The following is a 15989-nucleotide window of genomic DNA, read 5'->3' as shown; positions in this document are numbered from 1 at the left end:
TCAGTACTCCTGTATCCCTTGGATAAATTCCTAGCAGTGCTATTGCTGGGTCATAGGGTAGGTCTATTTTTAATTTTCTGAGGAACCTCCACACTGCTTTCCAGAGTGGCTGCACCAATTTGCATTCCCACCAACAGTGCAAGAGGGTTCCTGTTTCTCCACATCCTCTCCAGCATCTATAGTCTCCTGATTTCTTCATTTTGGCCACTCTGACTGGCGTGAGGTGGTATCTGAGTGTGGTTTTGATTTGTATTTCCCTGATAAGTGAAATAAGCCATACAGAGAAATACAGATACCATATGGTTTCACTCTTATGTGGATCCTGAGAAACATAACAGAAACCCATGGGGGAGGGGAAGGAAAAAAAAAAAAAAAGAGGTTAGAGTGGGAGAGAGCCAAAGCATAAGAGACTGTTAAAAACTGAGAACAAACTGAGGGTTGATGGGGGGTGGGAGGGAGGGCAGGGTGGGTGATGGGTATTGAGGAGGGCACCTTTTGGGATGAGCACTGGGTGTTGTATGGAAACCAATTTGACAGTAAATTTCATATATTAAAAAATAAAAAAATAAAAAAAAACAATAATTTCTTAAAAAGCAGAGATTTTTTGAGTATGTAAATATATCAAATAAATGTATTTTTAATCTACTTTTTACAGAAATCTATTTTAATCTACTTTTCACAGAAAATCCCATTAATATGATCAGACGGAACATACTAATCATTTTATCAAAGTTGTTATGTAGCATCCAAAATTAGTGTTTCGACGCTTGCAATGGAGAAAGTGGGAATTACCTATTCTGGTGTTCTCTCCCAGGACATCTTACTCCAGACATTTAGGACAGCAGAGAAGCAGTCAAAGAGTAAAGGGGGTCAGGCTAGAAGATAAATGGGATGGGTCTGCCATTGCTGAGAGGGTGGGGAGTTGAGAGGAATGCAGGGGCCCCAGCCAACAACAATGATGAGGGAATCCTAATGATGAAGAAGGTGGCAAGGATAGAAGTAAAGAACATTGTATGATGCGCTTTGGAAGATAAAAGTATTATTTATTGACAGCATACCAAAGCAGATATTTCTTGTTATTATCTTTAGAGTTATTATTTTCTGTGATTATCTGTAAAGATGTTAAAAATATAATAGTTAGAAATATGAGATTTAGAAGTGGCCATACCTGAATTCAAGTCCCAGATCTTCCACTTATCAATGATATGACTTGAGCAAAATTTTTAACTCAGATAAACCTCAGTTTACTCATCTGAAAAATAAGGGTGGGGGTAAATTATCTATACATAAATTTTAATGTGTCAGATAATGTGGTACTTGTAAAGTGGCCCTAGAAATTCTCAGGAAGTGCTAGCCAAAATTATTGGTATTAAGGAGGCTGTATACAGATGAACCCCAACTTATGATAGTTTAACCTATGATTTATTTGTCTTCATGATGGTGCAAAAGCAATAAGCATTCAGTAGGAACTATACTTTGAATTTTGACCTTTTCCTGTGCTAGTGTTATGTGGGAGAGTCCTCTCTCGTGATGCTGGACAATGGCAGCCACAGCTCTCGGTCAGCCACGTGATCATGAGGGTAAATAACAATTATACTTAAACCATTCTGTGCCTGCACAGCCATTCTATTTTTCACTTTCAGCACAGTATTCAGTAAATTACATGAAATATCCAGTACTTTATTAGAAAATAGGTTTTGTGTTAGGGGATTTTGCCCAACTAGTAGGCTAATATAAGTGTTCTGAGCATGTGTAAGGTAGGCTAAGCTAGGCCATGATGTTTGCTACATTAGATGTCTTAAATGCATTTTTGATTTATGGTATTTCCAATTTATGATAGGCTTACCAGGATGTAACCCCATCATAAATTGAGGGAGATCTATATATAAATCTGAGACTGCCTGAATATGTTCTTTAAAATTTTCAGACTCATTGCAGTTTTAAAATCAACTCTTTCTTGCTGATGGAAACACTTAGTTTATCAATTAACTTTATAATAATTGCCCTTCCTGCTGTAAAAGTGAAGATTCAGTAAATAATGACCCAAGAACAGATGCCAGGGAATGTACTAATTTTTCCAAACTGATTTCTTTGATTCAGTCAGCAACTACTAATTAGATTGTGTAAATAAATTCTAAAAATCGAATGTCAACAAAATTGGATACTATGCTACTTTTAGCTTGTATTTTTTGGAAACACAGTTGTCCTAAAACAGTGATGAATTTGACTGCTTTTATAAAAAAAATGGGTTAATTTAGGCATACACCTATGTAGTGGGGGAAAAAAAAAACATAAAGATACAATTTATCTTTGTCAAAATCTATTATGACCCAATGTAAAATATGGGTCATATGTAATGTAAATGATGTAAAGAATATGTTATCTTAAAATCATTAGTAAATTCTTGATCAAACACTGATGTGCCAAAAATTTGCTATCTTTCTACCTTTCTGTTATCACTTTTGAATATTTTATCACAAATAACACTTAGAAAGAAATAATAAGAGTCCAATTAGAATTGTTAAACAAAAATTTAGTTATTTACTGAGTATCTACTATATTTCTGGCAGTGTATTAATTTTTCATATGTATTATGTATTAAATGTATGGTATTATTCATATCTTGTTTGAATGCCAAGATTAGACTGAGAAAGCTAATTGGCATACTCAGAGTCACACAGATGTAAGTATAGTAAGTCATGAAGATAGAGTTCGGACCCAGTGTATCTTATTCAGAAATTTGTTTAACTAACTTCTGTACTTTGCCACTTCCTTTAGCATTGTTCAAAAATACACTTTCTTAAACATTGAAAATTTTCAGTTTGCTCTGTTGTTATTACATTAAAATGCAATCCTTGCCATATTATGTCATTATAAAAATTATAAAAAATTGGCTATAGTAGTAATAGCAGCTAAAAGTTACTGAGCAATTAATAGGTGCCAGCCAGGTTCTGCACTATGTGTTTCAATATGCACTATTTAACTTCCATTCGAAGAAGTAAGTAATTGTTTCTGTACCCACATTACAGACGAAAAAACGAAGCTCTCAGGAGACACATATGTTACACACAACTGGCAGTAGCAGAGATGTGATCCAAACCCAGGTATGTCTGATTCTAAAGCTATTTACCAGTATAATGTTTATATGAAGTTACATATAATTTAATAATTCTTATGATGAGAAAAATATATTGTAAGAACTGAGAGTAATTTTCAGACTTGAAATAATCTAAATAACGTGACAGGTAATTGCTACTAAACCAAAATTCTTCAAACCAAAATTCTATGGACTTCATGTTTGTGCCTGACTCAAGGTTCAGACTAAGGAAATTTCAGAGTTTTAAGATGCTCTTAGATAGCTAGAATGATCCAATAGTTTGGAATTTTGCTCATCTATAAATGTGTGGGTACAGAATTATATATAGCTACATATTTCATACTACTCTAGATAATTGAGCTATGATACTCAACTGAATTGGTGTGTCCTTTGCTTTCCTGTTTTATCACCCAGGCTCTGCGCTGACAGCAGGGATCCCCATGCGGGGCTCAAACTCAGGAACCACAAAATCGTGACCTGAGTCAAAGTTGCTTAACCAACTGAGCCACCCGGACTTTTTAATACAAAACTTATGAGGGTCTGTTGGCTCACTCTAGAAGGTAGCTTAGTGTAATGGTTAAGAAAGGGAATCTGGAGCCAGACTGCCTGGGTTCAGACTTCTTTCTAAGTATGTGATTTTACTTAACTTTCTTAACCTATTTGTGTCTGAGCTTTCTCATCTGTAAAATTAGGATGATACTAATGTGTTTCACAGAGGATTGCTATAAGACTGAAATGAGTAAAATGTGAAAAATATGTAGAATAATGTCTGGGACAAAGTAAGAGCTGTATAACTATTTGCTAAATAAATAAATGAAAATAAAGCCTTCACCAGTAAGCCTAATTGGAAGTATTTTCTCTGTTTGCTGATGTGTTTGATTCATCTCTTAAGGCACTAACCACTTTGCCTACTCTTATAATTATCTACTTGCATACCTTTTTACTGATAGTAGGTTTTAAGCTTCTTGAGAAGAGAGATTATTTCTTGTATTGCCTCAGGACTGTTCAATAAGACTCCTATATAAGTGAATCAATGATTCTCTAGAGCCAGGCAAGTGATTTCCTTCCATTTCCTTCCATCTGAGAGAATATTGCTGATGTCAACCTTAAAAATAAAATAGCCAGTTATTTTACTAGCAGAATGATTTTGTTTGGGAATAGCAGAGAAATTGCAGTTAGGGACATGCAAGCTGTGGTGAACCATAGGCAAGCACAAATAGACAAAGGGGAGGTCAGCTTTTATTAGGTTTTAGGAGGAAATTGGAGAGGGTTGCTTTGAACACAAGGTCACTGGAGAAGAACAAGAGTTTGAGGTTTGGCAATCTCTGGTTGGCTGTGAGCAGTGGTTAGTGAGTTGTTGCTGTAACAGAGAGGGATCTTCCTACTTTTCCAAAAAGCAGTAGATGAAATTTCTATGTGAAAAATGTCGTCCCTTTTCAAGATAATTCTTATCTTTCTTCCTGCTGGTTATGCAGGCTACAGCAATGGAACCTGCATGAGAGCTCCCCCTTCAGCACTTCTCAAATCCATTTTATTTTTTCATTTTGAGAGAGAGAGAGAGAGGGAGAGAGAGAATCCGAAGCAGGCTCTGTACCATCAGCATAGAACCTGACACAGGGCATGATCTCATTGACCATGAGATCATGATCTAACCCAAAAATCAAGAGTTGGATGCTTAACTGACTGAGCCACCCAGGCACCCCTTCTCAAATCCATTGTAAATGAAATTTCTTTTATTTTCGCACTGATGATTATAGCACCATTACACCATTTTTCACACTGACATGGCAGTTAACACTGGTAGAAATTGTTACCTTCTAATATGATCACTTGGTGCCCTCTATGTATGTGGTAGGCAAAACAATATCCCTGCAAAGTTGTCTGTGTCCTGATCCCCAGAATCTATGGATACATTACTTGACTGGGCAAAGAAAACACTGCAGATGTGACTAAAATAAGAATTTTGAGATAGAGAAATTATTCTGGATTTTCCAAGTGAGCCCAGTATAATCACAAGTGTCCTTATAAGATGGAGACAATGGAGGCAGAGGTCATTGTGGTGCCATTATTAGGGATGGGGAGGGGGGAGCATGAGCCAGGAGATATGGATAGCTTTTAGAAGCTAGGACAGGAAAGGAATGGATTTTCCCTTAGAATCTCCTAAAAGAATACAGCCCTGCTGACAGGTCATTTTCAAGACTTCTTACTTCCAGAACTGTCAGTCAAATTTTGTTATATTAAGTTTGTGTTATTTTAAATCACGAAGTTTGTGGTTATAGCAGCCACAGGAAACTAATAAAATCTATTTCCATGAGTGAAAGATAATGAAACAAAGATAGTAATAAGGGAAGAAGGAAGAAATGAAGGAAGGAAAGAGGAGGAATGCTTTACTAGAGATAACATTTCTGTGGCTGATATGAATAAAAGGGCCAAAAACTAAATAGAGAGAATTAAGCAAATTATCATGGGCAGAAACTAAGCTGAAATGTTGGGAACAAAATTTCAAACAAATACATTAATTATTTTATTGAAAGTTGGTAGACAATTTATATGAAAATTACTTTATCACGAGCAAGTTATTGTAAGAAAAAAAAGATATTACATTAATACCTAAATTAATTTAAAAATGATGGCATCACAAACCAAGTACAGAGTTTCTTTTAAAAACCCAGTCTTGGGGCGCCTGGGTGGCGCAGTCGGTTAAGCGTCCGACTTCAGCCAGGTCACGATCTCGCGGTCCGTGAGTTCGAGCCCCGCGTCAGGCTCTGGGCTGATGGCTCGGAGCCTGGAGCCTGTTTCCGATTCTGTGTCTCCCTCTCTCTCTGCCCCTCCCCTGTTCATGCTCTGTCTCTCTCTGTCCCAAAAATAAATAAAAAAACGTTGAAAAAAAAAAAATTTAAAAAAAAAAACCCAGTCTTAGGGGCACTGGGTGGCTCAGACAGTTAAGCATCCAACTTCAGCTCAGGTCATGATCTCAGGTTTGTAAGTTCAGGTCCCACATCGGGCTCTGTACTGACAGCTCAGGGCCTGGAGCCTGTTTCAGAATCTGTGTCTCCCTCTCTTTATGTCCCTCCCCTGCTTGCAATCTGTCTCTCTCTCTGTCTCTCTCTCTCTCAAAAATAAATCAAACATTAAAAACAAATTTAAAAATTTTTTTTAATGTTTGATTTATTTTTGAGAGAGAGAGAGACAGAGTGCAAACAGGAGAGGGGCAGAGACAGAGGGAGACACAGAGTCCGAAGCAGGCTCCAGGCCCTGAGCTGTCAGCACAGAGCCTGATGCGGGGCTCCAACTCACAAACCATGAGATCATGACCTGAGCCGAAGTTGGACACCTAACCAACTGAGCCACCCAGGCGCCCCCATTAAAAACCAAGTTTTAAAAAATGGAAAAAAAAAAAAAAAAAACCTCTTGAGTGGGGAGGCATCTGGGAGGCTCAGTTGGTTAAGTATGTGACTCTTGATTTTGGCTCAGGTCATGATCTCATGGTTCGTGAGATCAAGCCCAACATTGGGCTCAACTCTAACAGTGGCAGAGCCTACCTGGGATTCTCTCTGTCCTTGTCTCAACCCTTCTCTTGCTTACATTCTCTCTCTCTCAAAAATAAATAAACAGGGGCACCTGGGTGGCTCAGTCGGTTAAGCGTCCGACTTCAGCTCAGGTCACGATCTCGCGGTCCGTGAGTTCGAGCCCCGCGTCGGGCTCTGGGCTGATGGCTCAGAGCCTGGAGCCTGCTCCCGATTCTGTGTTTCCCTCTCTCTCTGCCCCTCCCCCATTCATGCTCTGTCTCTCTCTGTCTCAAAAATAAATAAACATTAAAAAAAATTTTTTTAAATAAAAAAATAAATAAACAAACATTAAAAAATACAGCCAGTCTTGGAAATGGTGAGTAAAATTTTTTAAACTTATTCTCTCAGCAGTGATATTTAATTGTCTCCACTCATTCCTTCCTTCTCTTGCCTTTCATCTTGTCTCCCTGATTCTACTTCCAACCAAAAGCAGTTGTGTTTAGGGTAGTAGTGAAGGGAGAGTAAACAGAAGGGCAATGGTGGGGATGATACTGTCAGTCTCATTTTTAAAAAGAGACTGCAGAAGTGCTGAACAGAAGCTTTAATAGCATCCCTGGCAGTAACCACCCCTGTTCCCCGTGTATTTTGAATCAGATTTAATTTGAATTAAATAGAAATAAAACTCTTTACCATTGCACCCTAATGACTGTAATTTTCTCTCAAGCTGTTACTTACAGACACAGTATGCTGCACCTTGAAAAGAACATTCTTATCCTTTTTTATTGAGTCTGAAGGCTAATACCTTTATTTTTAAAAGTAGTCTATTTTTGAAGGATGAACTTAAATATTGTGAATTATTATGACACATAGGCCCTTCTGGATTTTTCACAAAAAGAGAAATTCCCAACTTAGTTGTCTTTATTTTTTTACTGTAATTCTAGCCAGCCCAATGATACCACCCAGTTTGTCTTTTTTAGGGTTATAATACTCCTGTCAGAAGCTCTATGGGAAGCATTTAACTTACCACATAGCCGTAACCCTGATTGCCAGAGCCAAAATGTCTCCAATATGACTTCAAGTAGTTCAAGTCTCTGGTGCCAGATGGCATGCAGATTGGTCCCTTTCACAGATACAGATGACACTGTGCCCAGAGTTTGTTAGAGTGTCTACATCTACTCCTGCTGGGAATATAATTTGGTAGAAAAACTCTTTGGCCTACCTGCCAGTGATACAGAAAATATAGATAGACAGACTCATTTCCAGATGACAGCTTTAAAATACACACCCTTCTCTGTTATCAGAATAACAAAGTACCAAAATTGAAAAATGCAGATAAACATGTATCTTAAAGCTGGATGGAAGAAGAAATTTATTAAAAAAGTAAAATTTTTAGTAGTAGTCTAAACAGAAATTTCACTGAATGAGAGATCTAATATGTCGTCTCCTTTTTCCCTCATTGTAAAAACTACCAAGGAGGAAAACAAGCTGTTCAGAATAAATGGAGTAGGGGAACCTCTTTGCAGCTATGTATCATGACTTTGATATCCAAGAGGCTGCAATGAGTGGAAGGAATATCAATATTAATACAAGTTCCCTGAACTAGGTAATAGTTATTAGAATGAATAACTGAATCTAGATGCTATATTCTATAAGTTTTCTGTATTATATCCTATAAGTTTTCCATTTTTTTTATATCTGACAATTATATACAGTTTTAAAGACTTTTGTTCCAATTCTACCTCATGGAATGGTGGAGTAGGATTATTTTTCTGTTTTTAGGCACTTTCAAATCATCCAATAACCTGATTAATCAATTGATCATATTTCAAAAATTTTAGCCTATTTAGGAAGATAAATCTGCTTTAAAATTAAATTATTTGTTCTACAGCTGAAATAAAAGATTAAGATTATGATTTAAATTTGCTATATGAGTATCCTCTTTGTTAGAAAAATGTATAAAGTTGGGGGTATTTTATATACTCCAACATAATCTTGGGAATGAGAAGTAAGTTGTATAGATGCTTAATGTATATTTTCTGGGGTTTTTTTTTATTATATAGATATGCTGGACTTCAGTCTTTAACATGGGCAAATAAAACCATATAGTATTTTGCTTTTACCAGAGTTTTACAACTTGATAGCTTGTCAAATTAGTGATATACTGCCAAAATATTTTTAGAAATTATCCTAGAAAAAGCCCAACAACTATATCCTATACATAAGCCAGTAGATCAGTTTGTAGGCATTTCTTTGTAGAACCGATATGCTAAGTGTGAATTTGAGGTAAAATATTTAGTATTTAGGAAAGAATAAAAAATGACTGTTGCATGTAAATCCTAAAAGAAATGTCAAAGAAGAAGTAAACTCAATAAAAGGATATTATATTTAAACATTCATAAGCAAACACAGTGTTCTTTAATTTAAGAGTAAAATACTGCATCAATGATGCAAATGATGTACAGCAAATAAAGTACGTTTTTTTAAACAGCAAAACTGATCTAATGTAATATGTCATGATTAAGCAAAGGGTTAAAGGGTTAAACTATTTGCCAAAGTTCTACTGATGAATGAAGTAGAAAAACTGAGATTTGAAACTAATTCTATGTAACTTAAGGCAAATTATTTGATCTCATAGTAAGGCTATGGGAACTCTTACAGCTCCTGGAGGAGCTGATTGACTCATAGTAGGTACTCAATGACTTTTAGCTATGATGATGATGTCGGTGGTGATTAGTATTAGAGATATCTAATAACAAATCTGTAACAAATGATCTTGTCCATTTGACGTCAATATACCATTCTTCCCATTTCAAAATGTCCTGGTTTTAATGGGCTTATAAAATATTCACGGATTGTTTTCTTCTTCAGCTGTTATACCTGTTTTTTACTTTCTCTGCTTCATTACCACACGTATTTTGCTGACTTGTGGACTGCCTGTGATACTGGATGAATGTCCAGTTACTGCCTTTCTCATTAGGACTTGGACAACTCTGGCTGCAAATACTTGTAAACTTATATTGTACCTTTACTTTCTATGTCTTCTTACTTTTATTTCTCATTTTAGTGTCCTCTGTTTCAGTACAGTTTTGATGCACGGTCTCTTTATTGCTGTCTGGTGAAAATTGACTTTTGCTAAGTCCATCCTTCATTCTCATCAACTCATCTTATAACTGAGAGTTATACTCATGAGTTTATGAATATAAAAGAGAGGGTCGTTACTAATCTAAAGCAAACAAATTGATTTTGTATCAAAAATTGCATAATAGAGACTTACTGTTCTCCAGTTTGCGTGCTCTCTTGCAAAGAGCCATCATTAATGTAAAGCAAGTTCAGGACATGATGCTTGCTTTCAAGAATTTGGAATAACTAATTCGATTCTTTCACTCTATCAGAGTTACAGTGTTACTTCACTGCTGCCATCACCATCTACAGAAATGCTAGAATATTAGAAAAAAATGTGGAAAACCAATGTGGAAAAAGCAGTTAAAAACAAAAGTAGAATTTATTTTTTTTTAGGTAGTATGTTTTGCTCATTATATAAACAGAACTGATCCCGTGTAGCAGGGATCCCAGTTGTCATTTGATTATAAGGCATTGATTTGTAGTGAATGCGATTGTATGTAGGAGTCCCAGCGCCCCTTTTCCCACCCATCTTCTGCCATCTCAAGAAAACCGGCACTTTTGCATTCTGTCAAAAACTGAGAATAGGGTCTCCATTGTTTTTGCACCATCGATTTATAATTAATATAGAAGAGTATTTTTATCTCTCACGCTGTGTCCCTCTCCATCATCCATTGTAATCTCTTACTATATTCAAATCTGAGGCATATAGAGGCAGCTATAGTAAACCAGTAGCTGTCAGTTTTTCTGTGCCTCTTAAAACCATATAATTATGATTCAGATCCTCTACAGCTCATAGTAAAGTCCCTCACATCTATATTGTCATTTAAGCAAATAAAAATTTATGGACTGTAATGTAAGGTTGGGAAGAAATTTCAACCAGTAATGTAAACCTTATGGGAAAAATCTGTTTTGAACAGTTATTTCTGGAGAATAGGATATACACTTTTTCTATTGCCTTAAAGTAGTAAATGCAAAACATTTGAAAGTAGTGATACTTGTAGTTTGACTATTTCATTATTGTTGTTTTTAGTTTTGAGAAAACACTTTAAATAAGGGGCCTTTGGGGCGCCTGGGTGGCGCAGTCGGTTAAGCGTCCGACTTCAGCCAGGTCACGATCTCGCGGTCCGTGAGTTCGAGCCCCGCGTCAGGCTCTGGGCTGATGGCTCGGAGCCTGGAGCCTGTTTCCGATTCTGTGTCTCCCTCTCTCTCTGCTCCTCCCCCGTTCATGCTCTGTCTCTCTCTGTCCCAAAAATAAAAAACGTTGAAAAAAAAAATTTAAAAAAAAAAATAAAAAAAAAAAATAATAAAATAAATAAATAAATAAATAAGGGGCCTTTGTGAAGTACAGTGACAGTCACGATCCTTCACTGCATCCTCACTTTGATCTTGGCATTTTGTTCTAGATTTCCTTTCAGTGAGATGATACTATGTAAACAAAAATGTAACAAAATCTGAAGATTATGTGCTTATGGGAGGAAAAGGATGGCAGTGATAGTGAAAGGTTAAGGGGGAAACATAAATAATTAAAATTATATGTTACTTAAGTTAAAATCAGGTTTCAACTACCAAAAACTTTCAATAAGATGTTTTAAACATTTGATGCTATTTATAATATTTAATTTCAAAAGCTAAAAACATAACATGTATCTTTTTTTAAAAAGCATGTATTTTTTTGATAATTTAACAGAGATTCATAAATTAGCACATCTACTTTTACTATTATATTTTTATATTGTTAGTGCTAAATCGATTTTGAAATTTCAAGATTGATAAATTCCAGAATAGGTTATCCATCAAACAATGAACATGGTTTTTGAGAATGACAAGAATAAAAGAAAAACACCATTATTGTTAGTAATAAATGCAGTGAAAACAAAAAAAAAAAAGGAAGGAAGGAAAAGAGAAGGCAGGACAAAAGGAGGGAAGAAAGAAAGGAAGGAGAGGAAAAAAAAAAACACATAGGTAACCAAAAACTTCACTTTTGCGGTAAGGCGTAAGTAGGAAGCTTTACTTTAAACCCTGAAAAAATATGACACATCCAGGTTACAAATGCAAGAACGTCTACAGCTGAATCATACAGCAATTGACCCTGCACTTGAGGAAACCTCGATATCTAAAGGCCAAAATGCATATTCCATGTTTCCATTTAATTGGACTAAATATATTTGAAATTTTAACAAGCCATACTAATTACCCTGTTGCATGTCTACCATGGGCATACTGTGACTTTAAATGTTTACATATTTTATTTATGAGGATGGAATTACCATTACCATTATTTTTATAAAAAGAAAATCAAGCCCTGAAAAATTATATAAATTCCCAAAGTTCTCAATGGGAGGAATTTTTGAAGACGATGAGAGACTGGTCTCAAATCAAGCCATTTAATGCTAGACCTTCTGCTCTTTACTGCTATGATATTGTTCTGGAAATTATGTTCCTTTTAGCTTCACTGACCTCTTTTCACGGCTTTAACTGGAATATATCATTACAGCAGGCACACAAATGTAAAAATGCTACATCTCTACTCCTCAGTGACCTGACAGCTTAAAATTTGATGTAATTCAAGTGTAATTACTTAGGCTTTTCTCCTAAATGATACTTATTCTAAAACCTAATGTGTTGAAAATAATGTAACAGACCAAAGTTCTCCAAATATACATGAATATTATGTTGTAGAAGAATCATGGTAGCATTTAAATATGACTATTATCTGTTTTTTTCTAATAGAGTATCCTGAATAGGAGATAATCAAAAAGAATAATTGCTGAATGACTGGATTTGAGAACTTTCCACCTGTGAAAGCTGAATTCTGATTTCATACAGTGTTAGCTACCCTCAAAATACACTAATGTATGAACTTAAAAGAGTACTTTCTCATGATTCTTTCGTTCTGTAGTTTGTCTCTAACAATGGAGACATGGGACATATTATGGAAGAGGTGGCAGTAACCCTAAGGGTCATCAGAAGAGACCACATCTGTAACTACAAAACATACATGTTCCTCCAAATATGGGATACAAGTCCCTTTATTCTAACTTGGGTCCTCCATTTCTTTTTAAGGTATTAATTTCTCTTCTTTTGAGACTTCAGGACTCCTTATAATCAAAATCCCAGGCTTGTTTGGTTTCTGTTGATCTTCTTTGAGGGAAATAGCAAGAAGATGGATGGTCAACGTATGAATACTTGAGCAAACCGAATTTCACTCTTTGAAATTCTGTTACAACCAGGAAAAGAGAGTTATATTTTTTATAATAGTGAGGAAGAAAAAAAAGTTGATTAGTTGCTAACTTAAACATATTAAACACCATTGCTTTATGAAATAATCTCATTCATCTGAAAATTAGTGGAAGGGTTGCAAAAACATGGCAATGTGGGAGAACCCAGTTTTCCTGTTCTCCAGAAAAGATCAACTATGCATGAACATAAACAACTCTGGGAAACCTGTAGAGTCCACTTAGAAAGTGTTAGCCATACAGTGGGAAAAACTGAAAATATCACATAGAAGAGAAGAAGACTTCAGTTTGCCTGTAGCATCTCATCCCTCAAGCCAGGAATGTTGGACAACAAGAAGGAACTTACTTGCCAGGTGGAATGAGTTCTTCTTTCCAGGAAAGGAAAAACAGAGAGAGCAAGCACCTTCTCCAGCCTCTTGGGGCACTGCATGAAGATCTCACTGTGTTTTCACCCCACCCAGATCAGCAAAACTAAGATGTATAGAGCTGGGAACAAGGAAGAATAGTAGAGGCTGTTACTAGAAGACACACAGCAGGAGCTATTGCAGTTAACAGAGACCTGGATTAAAGTCTTAAAACCTAAGACCTAAAACCATAAAACTCCTAGAAAATAACATAGGGAAAAAGCCCCTTGACAATTTTCAGGATATGATACCAATAGCACAAGCAACAAATGAAAAAATAAACAATTGTGACTACATGAAACTGAAAATCTCTGCACAGCAAAAGAAACCAACAAAATTAGAAGACAACCTATGGAATGGGAAGAGATACTTGCAAATTATATCTGATAAAGGGTCAATATCCAAAATACATAAAGAACTCATATAGTTCCATAGCAAAACAAAACAAAACAAACAAACAAAAAAAAACAATTTAAAAATGGGCAATGGAACTGAATGGACATTTTCCCAAACAGCTACATGAAAAGATGCTTGACATCACTAATCATTAGGAAGCAAATCCAAACCACAATGAGATATCACTTCACACGTGTCAGAGTGCCAATCATCAAAAAGATAAGAAATGTCTTTATGGTCGAGGGTGTGGAGAGTGTTGTAGAGGGTGTGGAGAAAAGGGAATGCCTATAATGGTGTTGATGGGAATGTAAATTGGTGCACCCACTATGGAAAATAGTATGGAGGTTCTTAAAAAAATTAAAAGTAGAACTACCATAAAATCCAGCAATCCCACTTCTGGGTACATATCCAAAGGAAATGAAAACAGGATCTTAAAGAGATATCTGCGTCACGATGTTCATTGCAGCATCATTCACAATAGCCAAGATTGAGAAACAACCAAAGGGTCCATCAATGATGAATGGATAAAGAAGATGCATATATAATGTGGAATATTGTTTGGTTATGAGAAATGCTGCATTTTGCTTGGATGAACCTTGATGGCATTATGATAAGTGAGGTAAGTCAGACAGATAAAGACAAATACTGTATGATTTCATGACTATGTGGAATTGAAAAAGCTGAACTTGGAGAAACAAAGTAGAAAAGTGGTTATCAGGGGCATAGTGATAGGGGAAAGTGAGAGATACTGGTCAAAAGGTACCAACTTCCAGTTATAAGATTAACAAGTCCTGGGATTCTAATATGCAGCATGGTGATTATAGCTAGTAATACTGTCCTAAATACTTGACAGTTGCTAAGAGAATATATCTTAATTGTTCTCAACATACACACACACACACACACACACACACACACACACAAAAGGTATGAGGGTGGAAGTGTTAGTTAATGCTATGGTGGCAATCATTTTGTAATATATATAAATGTATCAAATTAATACATTGTACACCACACAATGTTATATATTAATTATTTCTCAGTAAAGCTAGAAAAATAATCAGAAGTGGATAAATAATTATTAGTGGAAGATTTTAGGAGTATTTTGCAATTATTAATCAATTTTTTATGCCATCATATTATTTTCTTGAAAATAGGAGAATCAGTAAGAAGTGTATTGCCTTTTTAAGGGCGTAACTAAAAATATAACACTACCTCATTGCCTTATCTTGTGGCCCAGCCTGTTTTTAGAAAAATAATAACTACAATGCAGAATTGAATCTGTGCTTAAACATGAAACATTCTGGGGGGGCTGGGTGGCTCACTCAGTTAAGCATCCAGCTCTTGGTTTCAGCTAGGTCATGATCTCATGGTTTTGTGAGTTCCAGCCCACATCTGGCTCCATGCTGACAGTGTGGAGCCTGCTTGGAATTCTCTGTGTCCCTCTCTCTCTGCCCCTCCCCCCTTGTGCTGTTTCTGTCTCTCTCAAAATAAATAAATACACTTAAAAAAAAAAACATGAAACATTCCGTCATGTGATGCTATCAATTGAATATAGGCTAATCAACTTTCTTGAAGTATGAGAGATCTCTCTTGGAACGTATTGTTTTTGTCATGATGTTTAAGTTAGATGTCTCAATGCCAGTTTCACTGAAACCTCATCAACATGGCTGCTAAAATCCTGTATTTCTTCTTTATACTAAATTCAACTCTAGAGAAAATTAATAATTTCCTGCCTACTTACAGGCATATAAAACTTAGAAACTAACTTGAGTCAATAAACATCCAAAACAGAACTACAATTTAAGGAAACATTTTAAGGGAGTGTCTTATCTCAGTTTTTAAGGAAAAAGATATGAGCAAAAGCATATTTGAGAGTTGTTATTAGACTGGAATCGAAGGTTCCTATGTCATAGCCACCTTTAACTTCTACTCATCACTTGCTGACAGAACTGGGAACTAGTTTCCTCAAATTCCTTTTCAATGTATGGTGTTGGGTTAGGGTTTGTCAACGAGAAGAGTTTAGATGAAATTTAGAAGCCATTACAACTGGAAGCCAAGACGCTAGTAGCCGAGGCACCCTCCAGACATCTCCCTCTTTGTGGTAGCGGCACCCAAATGTAGCAGCTTCTTAGCCTTCTCTACGAGCTCCACCTTGTTCACCTGCTCCGGTTCGAAGACCACTCCAGACCTTTCTCCAACATGGACTTCACATTCCTCTATT

At 36.1% G+C, this 15989-nt stretch overlaps 1 long non-coding RNA gene across 1 annotated transcript in view; it reads left to right on the top strand.

Annotated features, from left to right (window-relative positions):
- The first annotated feature begins 3026 nt into the window (after window positions 1-3026).
- The window catches only part of LOC109268929 (uncharacterized), an 88193-nt gene continuing 75230 nt past the window's right edge, over window positions 3027-15989 (top strand). Inside the window, exon 1 of the long non-coding RNA XR_002080844.2 lies at window positions 3027-3104. This is a non-coding gene — a long non-coding RNA (uncharacterized LOC109268929). The remainder of the gene's footprint in view (window positions 3105-15989) is intronic.

Source organism: Panthera pardus, unplaced genomic scaffold (genome assembly GCF_024362965.1).
Source record: "Panthera pardus isolate Hobbes unplaced genomic scaffold, ASM2436296v1 HiC_scaffold_8, whole genome shotgun sequence".
Lineage (NCBI taxonomy): Eukaryota > Metazoa > Chordata > Mammalia > Carnivora > Felidae > Panthera > Panthera pardus.
The sequence above is the reverse complement of the archived record's forward strand: the minus strand, read 5'-3'. Positions and strand labels throughout refer to the sequence as shown.